Genomic DNA, 17,631 nt, shown 5'->3' on the forward strand with positions numbered 1-17,631 from the left:
AGGGATCTAGAGGGGAGGGGGGTGGGAGGATGGGTTAGCCTGGTGGTGGGTATTGAGGAGGGCACATTCTGCATGGAGCACTGGGTGTTGTGCACGAACAATGAATCATGGAACACTTCATCTAAAACTAATGATGTAATGTATGGGTTTTAACATAAGAATAAAAAAAAAAAAGAATGTAATCTTACCATTTGCAATGATATGGATGAAGATAGTATTATACTAAGTGAAATAAATCAGTCAGAGAAAGACAAATTGTTAACTTTTAAGACTTTTTAAGACTTTACTGCTGGGTTCTCTTCTAGGATTTTAATGGTTTCATGTTTCACATGTCTTTATTCCATTTTGAATTTATTTTTGTGTATGGTATATAGCATATGATTTCACTCGTACGTGGGATTTAAGAAACAAAACAAAAGAGCAAAGGGAAAAAAGAGAAAGAGGCAAACCAAGAAACAGACACTTAACTATAGAGAACAAACTGATGGTTATCAGAGGGGAGGTGGTTGTAAGAGGGATTAAGTAGGTGATAGGCATTAAGGAATACACTTATTGTGCTGAGCACTGGGTGTTGTATGGAAATGTTGAATCACTAAATAGTACATCTGAAACTAATATTACACAATATTAACTGGAATAAATAAAAAGAAAAAATTTAACAATTTTACTGTGATATATTTGACATACAGTAACCTGCACATACTAAAAATGCACAATTTGGAAATTTTCAACATAGGTACATATATGAAGCCTTCAACAAAATCATGATAATGAACCTGTCCAGCCATCATCTGTGAAAGTTTCTTTTGACTCTTGTTTTTGTTTTTGACTTTTTTATTCTGGTAAGAACTCTTAACATGAAATGTACCATTTAAACACATTTTTAAGTATACAATACAGTGTTGATAACAATGTTGTACATCAGATCTCTAGAATTTATGAGTCAAGTTAATTAATTTCTTGAAGTTTTTGTAAATGTGGGCTTTTTAAAATTTTCAAATACAAATTTTGAAACTATATGTGTGGGATTAAAAAAAAATCAGATACAACTTTTTCATTGCAAATATGTAGGAATCAAGATGACTTTTATATATTGACCTTTTGTCCTGTGACCTTGCTAAACTCATTCATTAATTCCAGGAATTTTTTTTAGTAAAGTCTTCGGGATTTCTACACTCACGATCATGTCTTCTGTAAACATATACATTTTATTTCTTCCTTCCCAATGTTTTTCTTTTTTTCCCTCCAACCAGATTTATTGAACATAAGAAAATTCTATATACAAAGTGATTTGGACTTGCTACTTCAAAACATGATCTTTTCTTACTAATATTTTGATAACTCAGTCTTTTGAGAGTCAAAAAGAAGCTTACTCTAAAATTAATAGAAAAGTGCCCAATGCACACCAAATGAACGGCCTACCTACTGGAACTTTAATAGTTCTACAAGATAATTAGCATAGGTAGGATGGAGCCCCTATATCAGGCTTCTGGAGAACTGATATGACATGTTAAGAGGCCATTTTGCACACTGCCACTGTGATGCTGTCGTGTTTCTGGATCATAATGCTCCCATATCTGATTCTAGACACACCACAGGAGTATCAGTGGGGTCTGAGGTTAGCTTGCTGCTTGCTTGTCTAGAACAGATATGACTCTAGCATGCTCATCTGACAGGGTCTCACAGCAGCCCAAATTAAATCCTTGTGAATCTGTGTGCAAGATTCCAGCAATGGAAGGATTCTTCATTGTGTCCTCCAAGTGCTGCTCCAAGGTCGCCTCCATTCCATCCACTGTCCACCTGGTCTGGGATCCCACAACACGTCCAATGTTTGTCTTTTTTGTTTTTTCTTGTTTTGCTACACTACCTAGGACTTCTAATACAATGTTAAATAGAAGTAGTGAGAGAGGACATCTATTATCATCCTGAAATTAAAAGGGAAGAATTTGGATTCTCCTTTTAAGAATGTTCTCAGCTTTAGTTTTTTCATAGAAACCCTTTATTGAGTCAAGAAAGCTGCTTTCTTTCCTGGTTGCTGAGACTTTTTATTATGAATGGATGTTGTACTTTGTTGAGTGTTTTTTTTTTTCTGCTTATATTGATATGATATGGTTTTTCTTCTTTAGCAATTTAATAAGGTAATTTACATGGATTATACTTGAAATGTTGAAGCACCCTCATGTTTTCTTGAATAAACAAACTTTGTCATGCTATATTATCTTTTTAAATATTGTTGGGTTTTTTTTTTTTTGCAAATATTTTGTTAAGGATTTTTGCTTTTATGTTCAAGGGGGCATTTAGGAATATGCTTTCTTGTACAGTTTTTCTTTAATTTTGGATTCCATTGTTTTCTCAGTTGTCTTTCTGTTTTCAATTTCACTCATTTCTGCTGTAATTTTTATTAGTTTCTCTTTTCTGTTTTGCTCTATATATAACCTGCTTTTATTTCTCTAGTTTAAGTTCAATCTTACATTATTGGTTTTAGATCTTTCCTTTCTCCTTATATGTGCATTTAATGCTATAATTTTATCACCTTTTTCATTGAGGTTAACATACTTTAAAATTTCTCTTGTGATTCTTCCTTTGACCAATGGATTATTATGCTTTTTTTTTTATTTATTTATTTCCAGTATCTTGAGAGTCTCCTGATATCTTTTATTTAGCTAATTCCCATTTTGGTCTAAGAACATACATTGTAAGATTTCTATTATTTTAAACATGTAAGACTTTGTTTTATGGCCCAGAATATGATCTATCTTGATTAATGTTTCATGTACATTTGGTAAAAATGTATAGTCTGTGTTGTTGGGTGGAATGATTTATAAATATTAGTTAAGCCCAGTCTGTTGATAGTGCTCTTCAGGGTGTCTATATCCTTATAATTTTCTTCCTGCTTAATTTATTAATTACCGAAAGGAGTGTAGAAATCTCCAAAGATATTAGTGAATTTCTCTTTTTCTCTTTTTGTGTATATCAGATTTTGCTTCATGCATTATGAAATTCTTTTGTTTCATGCATACACACTTAGGATCTTTATGTATTCTTAGGTAATTGACCTCTATATCATTGTGTGATACCTTCTTAATCCTAAATTTTCTTCCTTGTTCCTATGTTTTCTTTAAAATTAACAGGGCTACTCCAGCTTTCTTTAGGTTAGTGTACATGTGTATTGTTCTTATCCTTTTACTTTCAACCTAGGCCTTTACACTTAAAGTAGGTTTATTATAGACTGCACAAAATTTCAGATTATGTTTTATGCATTCTGACAGTCTCTGTTTTTTAACTGGTGAGTTGAAAGCATTCATTTTTATCATAGTTATTGACATAATTAAATTAAAATGTAACATTGCACGTCTGTTTTCCATTTTTCTTTTTCCCGCTTACTCTTTTCTGCCTTCTTGAGATTAAGTAGACATATTTTTTTAAGTTGTTTTTTTTTTTTAATTCCAGTTGGTTACATGGATGGAGTTAGAGAATATTATGCTGAGCAAAATAAGTGGACATTTTAAGACATCTGTTTAGAAGAGATCAAATTTCCACTTTTTTCATTTTTTAAAATAAACTATTTTCAGAGCAGTTTTAAGTTCACAAAATAAATTCAGGAGAAAGTACAAAGAGTTCCTGTATACCACACACTTATAACTTTTTCTACTATAGACAGCCCAGCCAGAGTGGCACATTTGTTACGATTGATTAATCTATATGGACACATCATTAGCACCCAAAGTCTGTAATTTACATTAGGAGTCACTCTTAGTGTTGTACATTCTATGGGTTATAACAAATATATAATGACATGTACCCCATATTGTACTATCATACAGCATAGTATTACTGCCCTAGAAATCTCTGTATTTTACCTATTCATCACTTTGTCACCACAACCCCTGGAAACCATTGATTTTTTTTTTTTTCTTGCTGTCTCCATAGTTTGGCCTTTCCCAGAATGGCATATAGTTGAATTCATGTAGTATGTAGTTTTTTGTTTTCTTTTCTTTTTTAAGATTTTATTTATTTATTTGCCAGAGAGAGAGAGAGAGAGAGCAAACACAAGCAAGGGGAGCTGCAGGCAGAGGGAGAAGCAGGCTCCTTGCTGAGCAAAGAGCCCAACGTGGAACTCGATCCCAGGACTCTGGGATCACGACCGGAGCCAAAGGCAGACGCTCAACCAACTGAGCCGCCCAGGCATCCCATGTAGTTTTTTTCATAGTGGCTTCCTTCACTTAGTAATATGCATTTAAGTTCTCTCCTTATCTTTTCATGGATTGACAGCTCGCTTCTTTTCAATGTTGAGTACTAGTCCACTGTCTGGATGTCCCAAAGTTTATTTATCCATTCACCTACCTAAGGACATCTTGATTGCTTCCAAGTTTTGGCAGTTATTAATAAAGCTGCTATAAACATGTGCAGAGTTATGTGTGGACATAAGTTTTTTATTTATTTGGGTAAATACCAAGGAGCACAATTGTTGGAAGAGTATGTTTGGTTTTGTAAGAAACTGCCAAACTCTTCCAAACTGCCTATACCATTTTGCATTTCCCAACATCAGTGAATGAGTGTTCCTGTTGCTCCATATCTTTATCAACATTTGATGTTGTCAGTGTTCCAGGCTTGGCCCATTAATCGTTTTAGTTTGCAATTCCCTAATGACATACAATGTTGAACATCTTATTTGCCATACACATATCTTCTGTAGGGATGTGTCTGTCAGATATTTTGCCCATTTTTAAATTGTTTTCTTATTATTGAGTTTCTTTACACAGATCTTAGTTTCTGATTTATTTCACCTTCCATCTGTCTAAAAGAACTTCTTTTAACATTTCTTACAAGGTGGGGATCCTGGCCATATATCCCCTTAGTTTCTTTTCATTCTATTTTTTAAAAAAGATTTTATTTATTTATTTATTTGAGAGAGAGAGAGAGAAAGCATGTGTGTGTGTGTGTGTGTGTGTGTGTGTGTGTGCATGAACCGGGGGGCGGGCAGAGGGAGAGCCTGACCTGGGGCTCAATCTCAGGACCCTGAGATCATGACCTGAGCCAAAGGCAGATGCTTAAGCCACCCAGGTGCCCCTCATTCTTTCTTTTTTTATTTTAATCTGAGAAAGTCTTTATTTCTCCTTCATCTTTAAGGAATGATTGGGGAGTATACATATTTCTAGGTTTGTGTTTATTTTCTCTCAGCGTTTTAAATATTTCACTCTACTCTCTTCTTGCCTGCATGGTTCCTGAAGAAAAGTCAGATATACTTTGATTCTATGTCAGTAAGACATTTTTTTTTCCCCTGACTGCTTTCAAGATTTATTCTTTATATTTGATTTTTTTAAGTTTAAATAATTACATTTTGGCATTTATCCTGCTTGGTGTTCTCTGAGCTTCCTGATGTGTGGTTTGGTGCCTAACATTAATTTTGGAAAATTCTCAATCAGTATGACTTCAAATATTGTTTGTTCCTTTCTTTCTTCTCCTTCTGGTATTCCCATTACAGGTATGTTATGCTTTTGTAGTTGTCCCACAATTAGTGGATATTCTTGGGCTTTATTGCTGTCCTTTTTCTCCTTGCTTTTAAATTTAGGTATTTCTATAGATATACCCTCAAGTTCCAATTCCTCAAGAATGTCTAGTATACTAATGAACCCATCAAAGGCATTCTTCACTTATGTTACATTATTTTCACTTCTAACATTATTAGAAATACTTTCTTAGCAATTTTGTCTCCCTGCTTCATTATCTGTTCTTGTATATTGTCTACTGTTTCCATTAAAGCTCTTAGCATATTAATCATAGGTTTTAAAATTTAAATTTCTCATCTGATATTTCCACCATTCTTGTGATATCTGACTCTGATTCCAATGCCTCTTCAATCTCTTCAAACCGTTTTTTGCTAGTTAGTATGCCTTGTAATTTCTTGATGAAAGGCTAAGATGATATACTAGATAAAATAATTGCAATAAATAGGCCTTTAATAATGTGCTAGTAAAGGGGTGGGGGGAGGAGATGCATTCTGTAGTATTCTGAGTAGGTCAGTCTTTTAGTGATCCTGTATCCCTGGGCTGTAGAGGTCAGCAGTGTTTCTCAGTTCCCCACTCTTTGCTTGAAACAGATTGATGTCTAGAGGTGGCTGGACTTGGGTCATCCCTTCTCCCATGGAGATTGGCTCTGGTTAAATAGTTTCTCCTTTTAAGGAGGACAGTCCTTTTTAAGAAGAACAGAATGCTCTGACATACTTCAAAATGGTTACTTTTCCCCTCCCCCTGCCAAAGCAGCAGCAGTTTTTTCCCCAATATTCACTGTGAGGACCTGGTTAAGTTCCTAGAGGTAAAACTCACAAAAGTGTGGGTCCTTCCTATGAGTGTGTCCCCCTAGAGTTTTTAACTCTCAGACTTGTGCACACTGAGCCTCTAGCCATTCATCAATTGTTGTGTAGGTTTTCCTACCTCAGCACCATGTCCCATGGACAGTTCTGCTGGTGAGTTTTTGCTCTGGCAAACTGAGATTATCTGTATCTGCCTATGTGACTCTCCAATTGGGGGAAGCAGCCTTTTGCCCTGTGACCTTACTTCTCTAATGGATCTAAGAAGAGTTGTTGATTTTTCAGTTTTTCAGCTTTTTACTTGTTGGAACATGGTGTGATTTCTGAGCTTCTCACATGTTGCATCAGAAACTGGAAGTCTATGCCTGCACTTTTCAAGTTTCATTTTATTTCTTCAGGTGACTCACTCATTATTTATATCTCTATTTTAATTATTTTTAGTGTCTGCCTTACAGTTTAAAATACAGGCATACCTGATTTTATTGCACAGCACAGATATTAAGATTTTTACAAATTGAAGGTTTGTGGCAGCTTTTTGTCCAGCAAGTCCATCAGCATCATTTTTCCAATAGCGTCTGCTCACTTCATGTCTGTGTGTCACGTTTTAGTCATTCTCATAATGTTTCTAACCTTATCATTATTATTATATTTGTTATGGTGATCTGTGATCAGAGATTGTGACTCACTGAAAGCTTAGATGATGGTTAGCATTTTTCAGCAATAAAATAATCTTTAATTAAAGTGTACACTTGTTTTAGATATAAGGCTATCACACACTTAGTAGACTACAGTAGAATGTAAACCTAACTTTCGTATGTGTGGGGGAACCAAAAATTCATTTGGCTTACTTTATTGCAATATTTGTTTTATGGCAGTTTTTCAGATCCAAACCTGCAATATCTCCAAGGCATTCCTGTAGACCTCCTTAAGTAATTTTGTCCACATTCAGTAATACTCTATCTCTTTACATGTGATGTCAAGACCTGATCATAGTCCTAATTCCTCTTTCCTGTGTCTTGTGTCATTGTCCTCATTTCACTTTTACATATGTCATAAACAAAATGTACATATGGTACATTTTGACTATCTTGTTTTAAATAGTTATTATTAAAAAAATATAATACCTCACATTTCATCTATTTATTTCATTTCTAATGTCCTTCATTTCTTTGTGTAGATTCAAGTTTCCTCCCAGCATGACATCCTTTTCTCTGAAGAACTTTGTACAACTTTGTACATGTATTTTTTGTACATTGATTGGCTGATACTGATTCCCTTAGTTTTTCTTTCTTTGGAAAATTAAAATATCTCCTACTTTTGAAGGATATTTTCAGTGGATATAGAATTGTGTGTTGACAGTTGTTTTCTTTCAATGCTTTAAAAATATAATCCATTGTCTTCTTAGTTGCATAGTTTCTGGCAAGCTTATTGGTATAGTTCTTATCTTTATTCCTCTGTATATAATCTTTCTCCTGCCCCCATTACTGTGGCTGCCTTCAAGACTTTCTCCTTTTTATTGTTTTCATTCAGTTTGAATATGACTTGCCAAGGTGTTGGGGGTTCTGTTGGTTCATTTGTTTGTTTTATATTATTTTCTGTTTGATATTTTCTGGACATCATGAATCTTATTTTGGTGTATATCACTAATTTTGGAAATTTTTCTAAAATTATTTCTTCAGATGTTTCTTCTGCCCTGTTCTCTTTGTTTTCTTTCTGGGAATCCAATTACACATATGTTATATCATTTAATGTTGCCTTATTGCTCTTTGATACTCTATTTTCTTTTTATATTCCACTCTTTGTTTTTCCTCTTTGTGTTTGGATTGTGTTTTGTATTGACCTATTTTTGTGGTCACTGACTTTCCTTGGCTGTATCACATGTACTATGAAGCCCAACAATGACATTTTCTGTAGATTTTATTTCTAGCTTATCTGAGTCTGTCCTACAGTTTTCATCTCTCCTGAAATTACTCATGTATCTTGCATGTTGTTGACATTTTTCATCAAAGCCTTTAACATACTGATCATAGTTATTCTAAAGTCCTTGTCTGAAAGCTCTAACATCTGTTCTGTATCTAAGTCTGGCTGTGATGAGTACTTTATCAGTTCAGGTTGATTTTTTTTTAATGCTTTTGATATGCCTTAATGTAATGTTTTTTGTTAAATACCTGACATTATATATGACAATAGATACTGTACTATGACAGTAGATACTATAAGTCCTTTCCATGTTTCTTGGTAAGCACACACTTTCTTCTGCAAGGCCTTTACTATGCGGATTTGTGTTGATCTAGTCAGGACTTGACATAGGTTTGAAGTTTGTTATTGCTCTGGTTACCAAAGTTAGAGTATGTTAATGCTGTGGGTTCCAGAGACTTCCAGTGACTCTGGTAGAAGTTTTCTCCACCTCACACAGTTAGCAAATTTGTCTTGATAACCTTTTATTGTAAATTCTTTCTTGTGCTGTTCACTGTTGGGTATTTAAAGGCAACTCTGGCCTCTACCCACTAGATGCCAGTAATATCCCTCAAATTGTGACTACCAAAATTATCTCTAAAGAGTACCACCATGGTTGACTTGGGGTAGCCCTCAGTTGAGAAGCACTACTTTAAAGATATTCTGTTTTACTTCTTGATTTGGCTCTGGGTCCTCTCTTTGTGCTGCTTCCCAAAGAGACTCTCTCTTTCATCTCTCCATCTGTATTGCCCTCTACATTTATGATCCTAAGGGCCTTTGCAAACTTATTTTCACTCACATTTGGTTTTTAGTGGCTAATTAAAACTAATTTATCTTCATATCAATTTATATGGCCTCTAGTAGAATCTGCTCCAGATAAACATGTACAGGTCCTTTTTTTCTCTGTGCTTGTGCTTGCCTCTATGCAGAATCTATCTTAGTTCTTTGACTTGCTACCTCAATTCTCTAATGGTTTCAACACAAATCATTAATGTTTAGTTTGTCTAGAATTTTTCTGGCACTAGGAGGACAGCAACAATCTTTCTAGCTTTCCACATTTCTGAACTGAAATGGGAAGACCCCATTATCTTTATTATGTCCCTGCATGTCCCCCAAATGTCCCTATTGGCTGTTAATTTTTTCAATCTGGGAGGGGGTCAAGGATGGCCCATTCTAGTGAATTTCATATTTTACTCACCTATCATGTATAATCATTTTAAACCATTTTCTCCTAAGAAACTAAGATTATTTGAATAGCCCAAGATTATTGTTTTACATAATGTCTCCTAAATGTATTTGTCTAACATTCCTCCATGGTTACTTGCAGATTAAATGTTTCTGGGAGGGATGCTACAGATGTGCTGTTGTGTCCTTAAGTGGTCTACATCTATGAATGTATGAGATCCATGGCCACAGTTTGGTTACTTGGTTAATGTGTCAGCTAAATATTTACCATGTAAAGGTACCTTTTTCTCTTTTGCATTTAGGAACTAATATGTGGGGTATAAATTTGTTGGTATATGAATACTCTCTTCCCAAAAGGTTTTATCTTAGTTATTTTAGCATCTATTGATGATTCTTGCTTGATTCAGTTAGTGTTATGGTGTCTCTAAAGTGGTTATTTTCACTTTTCCTTTTAGGTATCTCCAGAAAAGATAAGTAGTGTTTAATGGCATTCTTGCAAATCCAGAAGGTTTTTTCCATCCCCTTGTTAGCCTCAGAGTATTGGCTGTTATCCTTAGGCTTTGAGACCATAAAATGGCTATGTAAATGGGCACTGTATACAAGTCATGTCCAGAAACAAAAACAGCAACAACAACAACAACAAACCCAAATTTTTCTTCCATGTTTCTTCTAGAGCAAGAAATATTTTTCTAGACTCTCCTAGGAGTCTTTCTTATTCCACTGGTCAGAATGGGAGCAAATACCTTATGCTAGCCAATCACAGAGAGAAAAATAAAGGAAAAGTGTGATAATTTTGGACAAAATATGGCCCCCTGACTATGACTAGGGATGAGCCAGAACCTCTGACGTATTTGTCTTTGTAAAGGAGACAACACGGTTGACAAATCCTGAATTTCTAATGGGAACTGAGAAGCAGGGCTACAGGGCATGGCTGGAAAACAAGCATGCAGGCTATCAGTCTGGAGGACTCTCCTTCTGCCTCACCATCTTATTCTCAGCACCACCTATGCTGCAATTGTGCATGTGTGTATTAGTGAGAGAAGGCTTAACTCAATTCACTTTCCCTTTCCTTTTATTTCCTCAGAAACATGAATTCTACTTTTGTGCAGAATGTTCCCAGTGAGCTTATCTGCTACATCTGCAAGGACTATTTCACAGACCCTTTCACCCTTACTTGTGGGCACAACTTTTGTACTCCTTGTCTCTGCCTCTTGTGGGAAGATGCTCAGCATCCTCCTCGCTGCCCTGTGTGCAGGGCAGTATCTCCATGAACAGACTTCAAAAGCATTATTTTTGCTGCAAAACAAGTTCATGTTTCCAATGAATCAGTTGCCTGCCAATTACTGAACTCTGCCAAGGAAGTCTGTAGGATACACCTAGTAGTAAAGGACCTCTTCTGTCCAACTGACAAGAGCCCACTGTGCTTGCACTGTGCCAATTCCCAAAGGCATGCCACTCACAGACACTCACCAATATCACAGGCTGTGTACCAATATCAGCAGTGCAGGGTAAGTACTGCCCCTGTGAAATGCTCTGTGTCTTATCAGGCAATGAGCAAAAATTGTTGATTTTTATTTTTCTTCTCTTAATCCTCAAGCAAATAGAATTTCAGAATACCATGTGCCAGGAACTGTTCTGAAAACTAGGGTTACAACACTGAAGAAATTAGACAAACCTCTTTGCTCTCCTAAAGTTTAAATTCTGTTGGGATGAGGGAGAGGAATGATAATGAGTTGAGGGGGGTGTTGGTATTTCAGAGTAACTAACAGGGTGGGTATTCTCTAGAGGCAGTGGCAGTCACTGGCTACTTCTGCCATGATGAAAATGAGCATCTTCCAGTGACAGGAGATTTAAAAGCAATGTATTCTAATCAGGTCATAGAAAAAGTGATGGCCATTATTTCAAAATTAAATATGAATCAGGATTCATTTCTGAAAACTGTCCATGTTACATATAATGTAAGTACTGGATTCCTCAGATAATGGATTGCATTTTCCAAATTCAGGAACTCTATTTTGGGTCAATCTCCCAGATTTGACTCTTAGTGTTCCTAGGGAAAATCACTGACGTATCTGCTTTCTTTACTTTTTATTTTTCTCACGCCTATCCCCTTATCACTTTTTGAAGTATGTGAAATGTGCTATATTTGCTTTTCTAGTGCTCAAATTTGTAGTTCTTTTACAGGAGAAACTTCTGCTGCAAAAGAAGTCTATTTGGAAAAGCAGACAGAAAAATCAGAAAAATCTAAACAAAGAATACAACTTATTTAGAGTATGGCAGGTAAGCAGTAGGCCCTGTTTCTCTTGGAACCAGCTTGGGACAGATACGATGGTAACTGACAGTGGAATAACTTAAATTAAATCATAATGTCCCCTGAGCAGGTAATCAGAAAAAGAACTACATATATCTCTCTACAGGAAAACATGACCTTCAGTGCAGGATTTCACACTGAGCCCATTGTGTAACCAAAAGACTTTTCCTGATTTTTCTGGATAAAACAATATCTACCACTAATACATCATCAGGGATAAGAAAATGCACTATCCCAAGACAGAATGCAATGATCACGGGGATGGAGGTAAATACAGAGTTCAGTAGGAACTTAGCAATCTTTGAATGTTAAGAAAAGCTTCTCAGACAAGTAAAAATCAATGTGATGCTTGCATATAGTAGAATTTGTAATTTCCTGGATATTGATGGCAGAGAGATCTGAGGGACAAGAGAAGTAAAGATGAAACAAACCAGACAACCCATGAAATTGTTTGAGACCTGCTCACTGCTCCTACAGTTTAGTGCATGGGGTACAAGACAGACGGTGATGAGAGGTGTGGCTAGAGATGTCATTATGCCCAGGTCAAGAATACAAATGCCTAACTAAGGATTTTGGATTGTGTCATTTGTTGATTCATGAAGAGGAACTGAGAACCTGAATCTGAAGAAGAAAACTACACCTTTCTTTTCAAAGAACTCGAGCAATACTGAAGGAGATATATAAAAAGGCAATATTAGAGAATAAAAATTCATTAAACAGTTATCTATACATGTTGCTAAGAGAATGCCAAAGGGGAATAAGAACATTATGTTGATTGTTTAGGATGGATTTATTTTATTTTTTTTTAAGATTTATTTATTTTAGAGAGAGCATGTGAGCAGGGGTGGGGAGTGGTAGGGAAGGACAGAGGGAGAGAGAGAATCTCAAGCAGATTTCATGCTGAGCACAAAGCCTGAGACAGGGCTTGATCTCATAACTCTGAGACCATGACCTGAGCCGAAATCAAGAGTCCCACGCTCAACTGACTGAACCACCCAGGCACCCCTAGGATGGATTTCTAATGAATCATTCATTCATATGAGAACCTGTGATGTGTTGCTCACTGTTCTAGGCCAACAAAGAGATACAGGAATGGGCAAAAAGAGAAAACAAATCACTGACCTCAGGAGTTTATAATCAGTAAAAGAACTTGATCCAGAAATTTAAAAAGTAAAATTTATGATATATCACATTTATGAAGTGCTTGGGTAAAATAAAAAATGGGTATAAAGAGTGCGTGCTTGGGGAATGTATGCTGGTGATGGAAGACCCATGGCCAAGGTTACATCTGGGCAGAGATCTGAGGAGCTGGCCAGGGGTGGGGGAGATGTGGGATGAGCACCTCTCTGAGAACAGCTTTCTGGAGCAGGAGACAGAAGGGATTAGTAAAAGAAATGAGTAGGAAATAATGTTAAATGTGGAAAGAGGGTGAAGTAATATAAGAATGAATCATATTATTTGGATTTAGTAAAAATAGGTTCTTGGCAAGTTGGACTGTGTAATTCAGCAAAGAGTAGGAAACAGAAGCAAGGAGTCATTGCTTGGATGAATAACTGAAAATTGCACCCATGGGCACAGTGTGTTTGATCACATTTGGTCAATAAGTCTGGCTTTTATGGCAAATGAAAGTATTAGCATAGAAGCTAGATAAAGTCATTTTAACAAGAATGTTTAATGTTGATATTTACAAAATGATTTGGTAAATCTGCATATGTTTAAAGGCTGTGTGAAAAGAAGGGGAGAGAGTGAGAAAAAGTGGCCAAATGAGAGCGTGAACTAGAGACAGACCCACAGAAGAAGGGGTACAGAGACACAGAGATGTAGGAGACAGAGGAGAGGCAAGAACAAGTATGTAGAATTATAATCTAGATGATAATGTCTCTAAGGAGACAAAACAGGGTGGACCAGTCAAGAGGAGGTGGGTGTGGTCCCGAGGCAGGCAGAGCCAGGCTCTGGTGAAACAAGAGTGTTTTGGAAATGAAGGTAATTTAGAAAGATCATGTGTGATGTCCTCTGTTTGCCTAAGGAAGTCAATTGTTGCTTTTTGCTGAGAGCAGATAGTCAGTTTATGAGTATGAGCATTGAGGAAAATGGATTATGATTTAGATACTATGAATTATATGAAACAATAAAAAATTGATCTCAACTTTCTATTTTTACATGAAAACATGGAAGTTTGAGGGTAAGTCATTGGAAGCAATGGTGCAGGCAAATAAATAAATGAAAAAGAAGGAAAGGAATGAGTGGAAAAAGTAAGAAAGAAACCAAATGTGTGGCTTCTTGGAAGGAGAAAGACATAAAGCTGTATGTAGTGTTTCTATAATCTGAATATTTGCTTCAGATAATAATTTGTGTGTTCAAATTCTAACTCCCAAGGTGATGATAAAAGGAGTGGGGGCTTTGACGGTGATTAGATCATGAAGCCAGAGTCCTCAGGAATAGGACAAGTGTCCTTCTAAAAGAGGCCCTGGAAATGTCCCTTGCCCCATCTGCTATTTGAGGACACAGTGAAAAGATGGCTATGTAGGAAGTGGGTTCTCATCAGATACCAAATCTGCCAGCACCACTCATAGGCTTCCCAGCATATAGAATGGTGAGAAGTTAATTTCTATGTTTGTTAGCTACCCAGTCTATGGCATTTTTGTTAAAGCAGCCCAAAAAGACTAAGAAAAGAACACTACAGAGCACACAGACCATAGATAATGAAAGAAGAATAAAACCATTCAGATATATGACCGAATTAAACCAATGTCATTTCAGGGTTTTGTAAATCTACGGATGATGATGATCAGGGCTGAATATCCTAAGGTATACCAATATCTCCACGAAGAAAAGCAAAAACATTTAGAGTGACTGGCAGTTGAAGGCAAGATAATTTTTAATCAACTCCGGAGAAATGTAGGGAGAATGCGTCACATGGGGAAACTCCTGAGAAAAATGTATGAGGAAATGTGCTGTGAAACAGATGTGGACCTGTTCCAGTAAGGACTGAGGAAAGATGTCAGGGTGTTGAATACCAGTCTGCTCAGAAATCATTTATGTCCACTGAAGTCTGTATCCCCTTGGACCTCCATTATTTTCCTGTTTCCAAAGTCCAAATTCTGCCTCTTTTAACTTTGTGATGGCAGGCTTTGTTCCTTCAGTATAACCTGGAGGCTCAGGGTCACATTCACCTTATACAGAAGCAAAACTATGTAGAAAACTTCGTGGAACAGACCCAGAAAAAAAAATTCCTTCTCAATTCTTCTACTAAACTTTCAGTTTCTAACCAACTGCAAAAGAACAGCTTAGGAATAGATCATTTGATTCTGTATCTGGACTTGTCAATATGTAGAAATGTTGGGTGTATCCATTCTTTCTATTTTGAAATTGTAGATTTGGAGCCCACACACCCTCATAAGAACTTTGGGGAAACCTCTGTGAATTTCTCTGTAGATTAGAACAAACACAGACAACTGTTTATTCTAAGAACATCCTCTGTTTTAAATTTTATCATGATTTTATCAACTGTATGCAAATGTAAGACTGAGTTTAATCTTTATAAGGATAAAGAAAAGAGCAAATGATTTTACCCAAGAAAGAAAAGTGGAGATGTAGAATTTTCCAGTCCAGTCTCATAGCCTCAGACTAGACTAAAGATATCTTGAGCTCAAAGCTAAGCCTTCCTCTCTTTCTCTTCACAGGATTTGGGAGACATCATGAAAAGGTAAGTTTGCCCCTCTATTCAAGTTGGTTTATGGTGATAGTGGTCAGGCTATTTCTGCTGAGATGGACACACACCTTTTTGTGACAAGTTTCTTTCTGTCTGCATTTAGAAATAAATGCAGTTTTATCTAAACACTTTTAGGTTTTATATTGACCACCCTTAGGTAAAAGTGAGGGTTGAGAGGGATGTGGTTTCAGCTGCAAGGTTTAATGCAGAAGTTGCCAAAGGACAATTATTTTTCCTGTCTCTAATTTTCAAAATCCTAATTATTTGAGGATTATTCCAGGTCTTCTATGGGAAAGGCAAATAAGCTCAGAGAGACAGCAGGTGGAAGGATGGTGAGAAGAGGGGACAGGGAAAGTCCCCAGGAAAGAGCATCCTACAGAGCTTAGGCTCCATATGTACCAGGCAGCAAGTTCCAAAATTTTGGCACCTATTGGATTTGGGGACCTAAAAGAAAATGGCTATGTGGTTCCCCTAGAGAAGCTGAAAGTAAGAAAGAGATAAATTGTGAGTGAAGTGACATATCTTACTGAGATTGGAGTGGTAAGAGCAGGGTAGCTAATTATAAAATGCAAAAACAACTGCAGTATTCCTCGATTTGTGGAGTTGAATTCACACCCTTTGCACATGAGAGGATTCTGATGGAGCATCTCCAAGGGATTGCTTATGATACCTCGGGACATGTTAGTAAGTGGTTCTTTTTCTTTGCAGGAGTCAGTTAATGCAGCTGCACATTCCCCAGCCTGTGAACCCTCAGCTGAGCTCATGGACCATCACAGGGATGTCCAAAAGGCTTAACAACTTGCGAGGTGAGAGGGGGCACCCTGGTGAGACCTCACTATTTCCTCCAGGAGGAGATACACCTGGAGGACCTCTCCTCATTGCTCTGTTAGTCTTTTCAAGGAACAGGAAAGCAGGTAAATATGAATACCCTTATAACTAACTATATTTTATTGTTAGTTAACAAGTAAAAACTATCTGAAGTCAGTCAAAAACAATTGAATATGACAGTTTCCTTATGATAATTTTCAGTGAGTTTAAAACACTGAAGGCACATGGCATTAAAACTACATATTAATTCAGTGTATTTCAACTTGTAGTTGTTAACTATGGTTATGTGTAGATGTTTAGATTCTTAGAAGCACCTTTAGTTGTTATTTAAATGTTTATTTAAAAATATAATTTAAGCAATGTATTTGAAAAATCACAAGATTTTTAAAAAGGGATAAAAGTATCTTTATAAACAATAGGAACAACCAGAAAACAAATGGAACATATGATTCGTTGTGTGGAGGGACAGGTGTAGATGGTGAGCCTGGCAGATAGGAGAAGCAGGCCTTGGATGGGATAAGTTGGATTTGGATTTCACAATGTATGAGTTAGAAATTCAGAGAGAAAAACCACTTCTAAAAAAAAAGGCAAATATGGATTTTCAGTTTATTTTACCTTGGCTTGTTTACATGTTTTGTCCTCATGTTTGAGCAAGGTGATCACTATTTAGAACTAATAAGCAATATCATATTTTTAAAGTGATATGTAATACATTTATTACTGTTATATTTATTTTATTTTGTGCTAGTTGATTAATGAGAAGACTTAAGCAAGTGAAGGGCCATATTGGTATTTACTTGGCATCTATGAGCAAGCTCCTAAATTTTCAACAAGCTAGTGAAAATAAAACCAGAGCCTGACATCCTACATGTTTCTGTATTCTCAAAACTGTCTTTCATCTAGTTCTATGAATAAACATTTACTTGCTCTGTAAATAGGCAAGGAGCCCTTGCTGATGTCTCTGAATTTCCAGTGACACACTCTGTATAGTAACTTGTGATAAAGGAGTGTTCTGGAACAGTTAGTATGGACTCTGTCATGAAAGCTAATTGTTACATGTTCCAGAATTTTATCATGAGTTACTAAGTGGTAAGTACATTGAAACTGGCCACGGTGGGGTGGGAGTGTTCTCAGGAAACAAAACAAACCAGTTTCGTTTGGTTTTAGAGCTGTGCTTGTTTGGCGTTTTCCAGAAGACTACTGCACTTGTCCATAGAACTTTTATTTTTTTTTATTTTTTTTTCTCTTAAACTGTTTTTTTATTCCTTTTTTGGTTTTTGTTTGTTTGTTTGTTTTGTTTTTGTTTTTGCCGTTTGGGTTTTTTTTTTT

General features: G+C 36.2%; 1 protein-coding gene and 1 pseudogene across 1 annotated transcript in view; both read right to left on the minus strand.

The window, feature by feature from the left end:
• Window positions 1–17,631, minus strand: part of LOC115940814 (tripartite motif-containing protein 43-like) — a 39,359-nt gene that overhangs the window by 1,360 nt on the left and 20,368 nt on the right. The window lies entirely within an intron of this gene.
• LOC145716063 (ragulator complex protein LAMTOR5 pseudogene) lies at window positions 1,511–1,784 on the minus strand (annotated as a pseudogene).

This window comes from Leptonychotes weddellii, chromosome 11 (assembly GCF_054177405.1).
Source record: "Leptonychotes weddellii isolate Sample4059 chromosome 11, ASM5417740v2, whole genome shotgun sequence".
Lineage (NCBI taxonomy): Eukaryota > Metazoa > Chordata > Mammalia > Carnivora > Phocidae > Leptonychotes > Leptonychotes weddellii.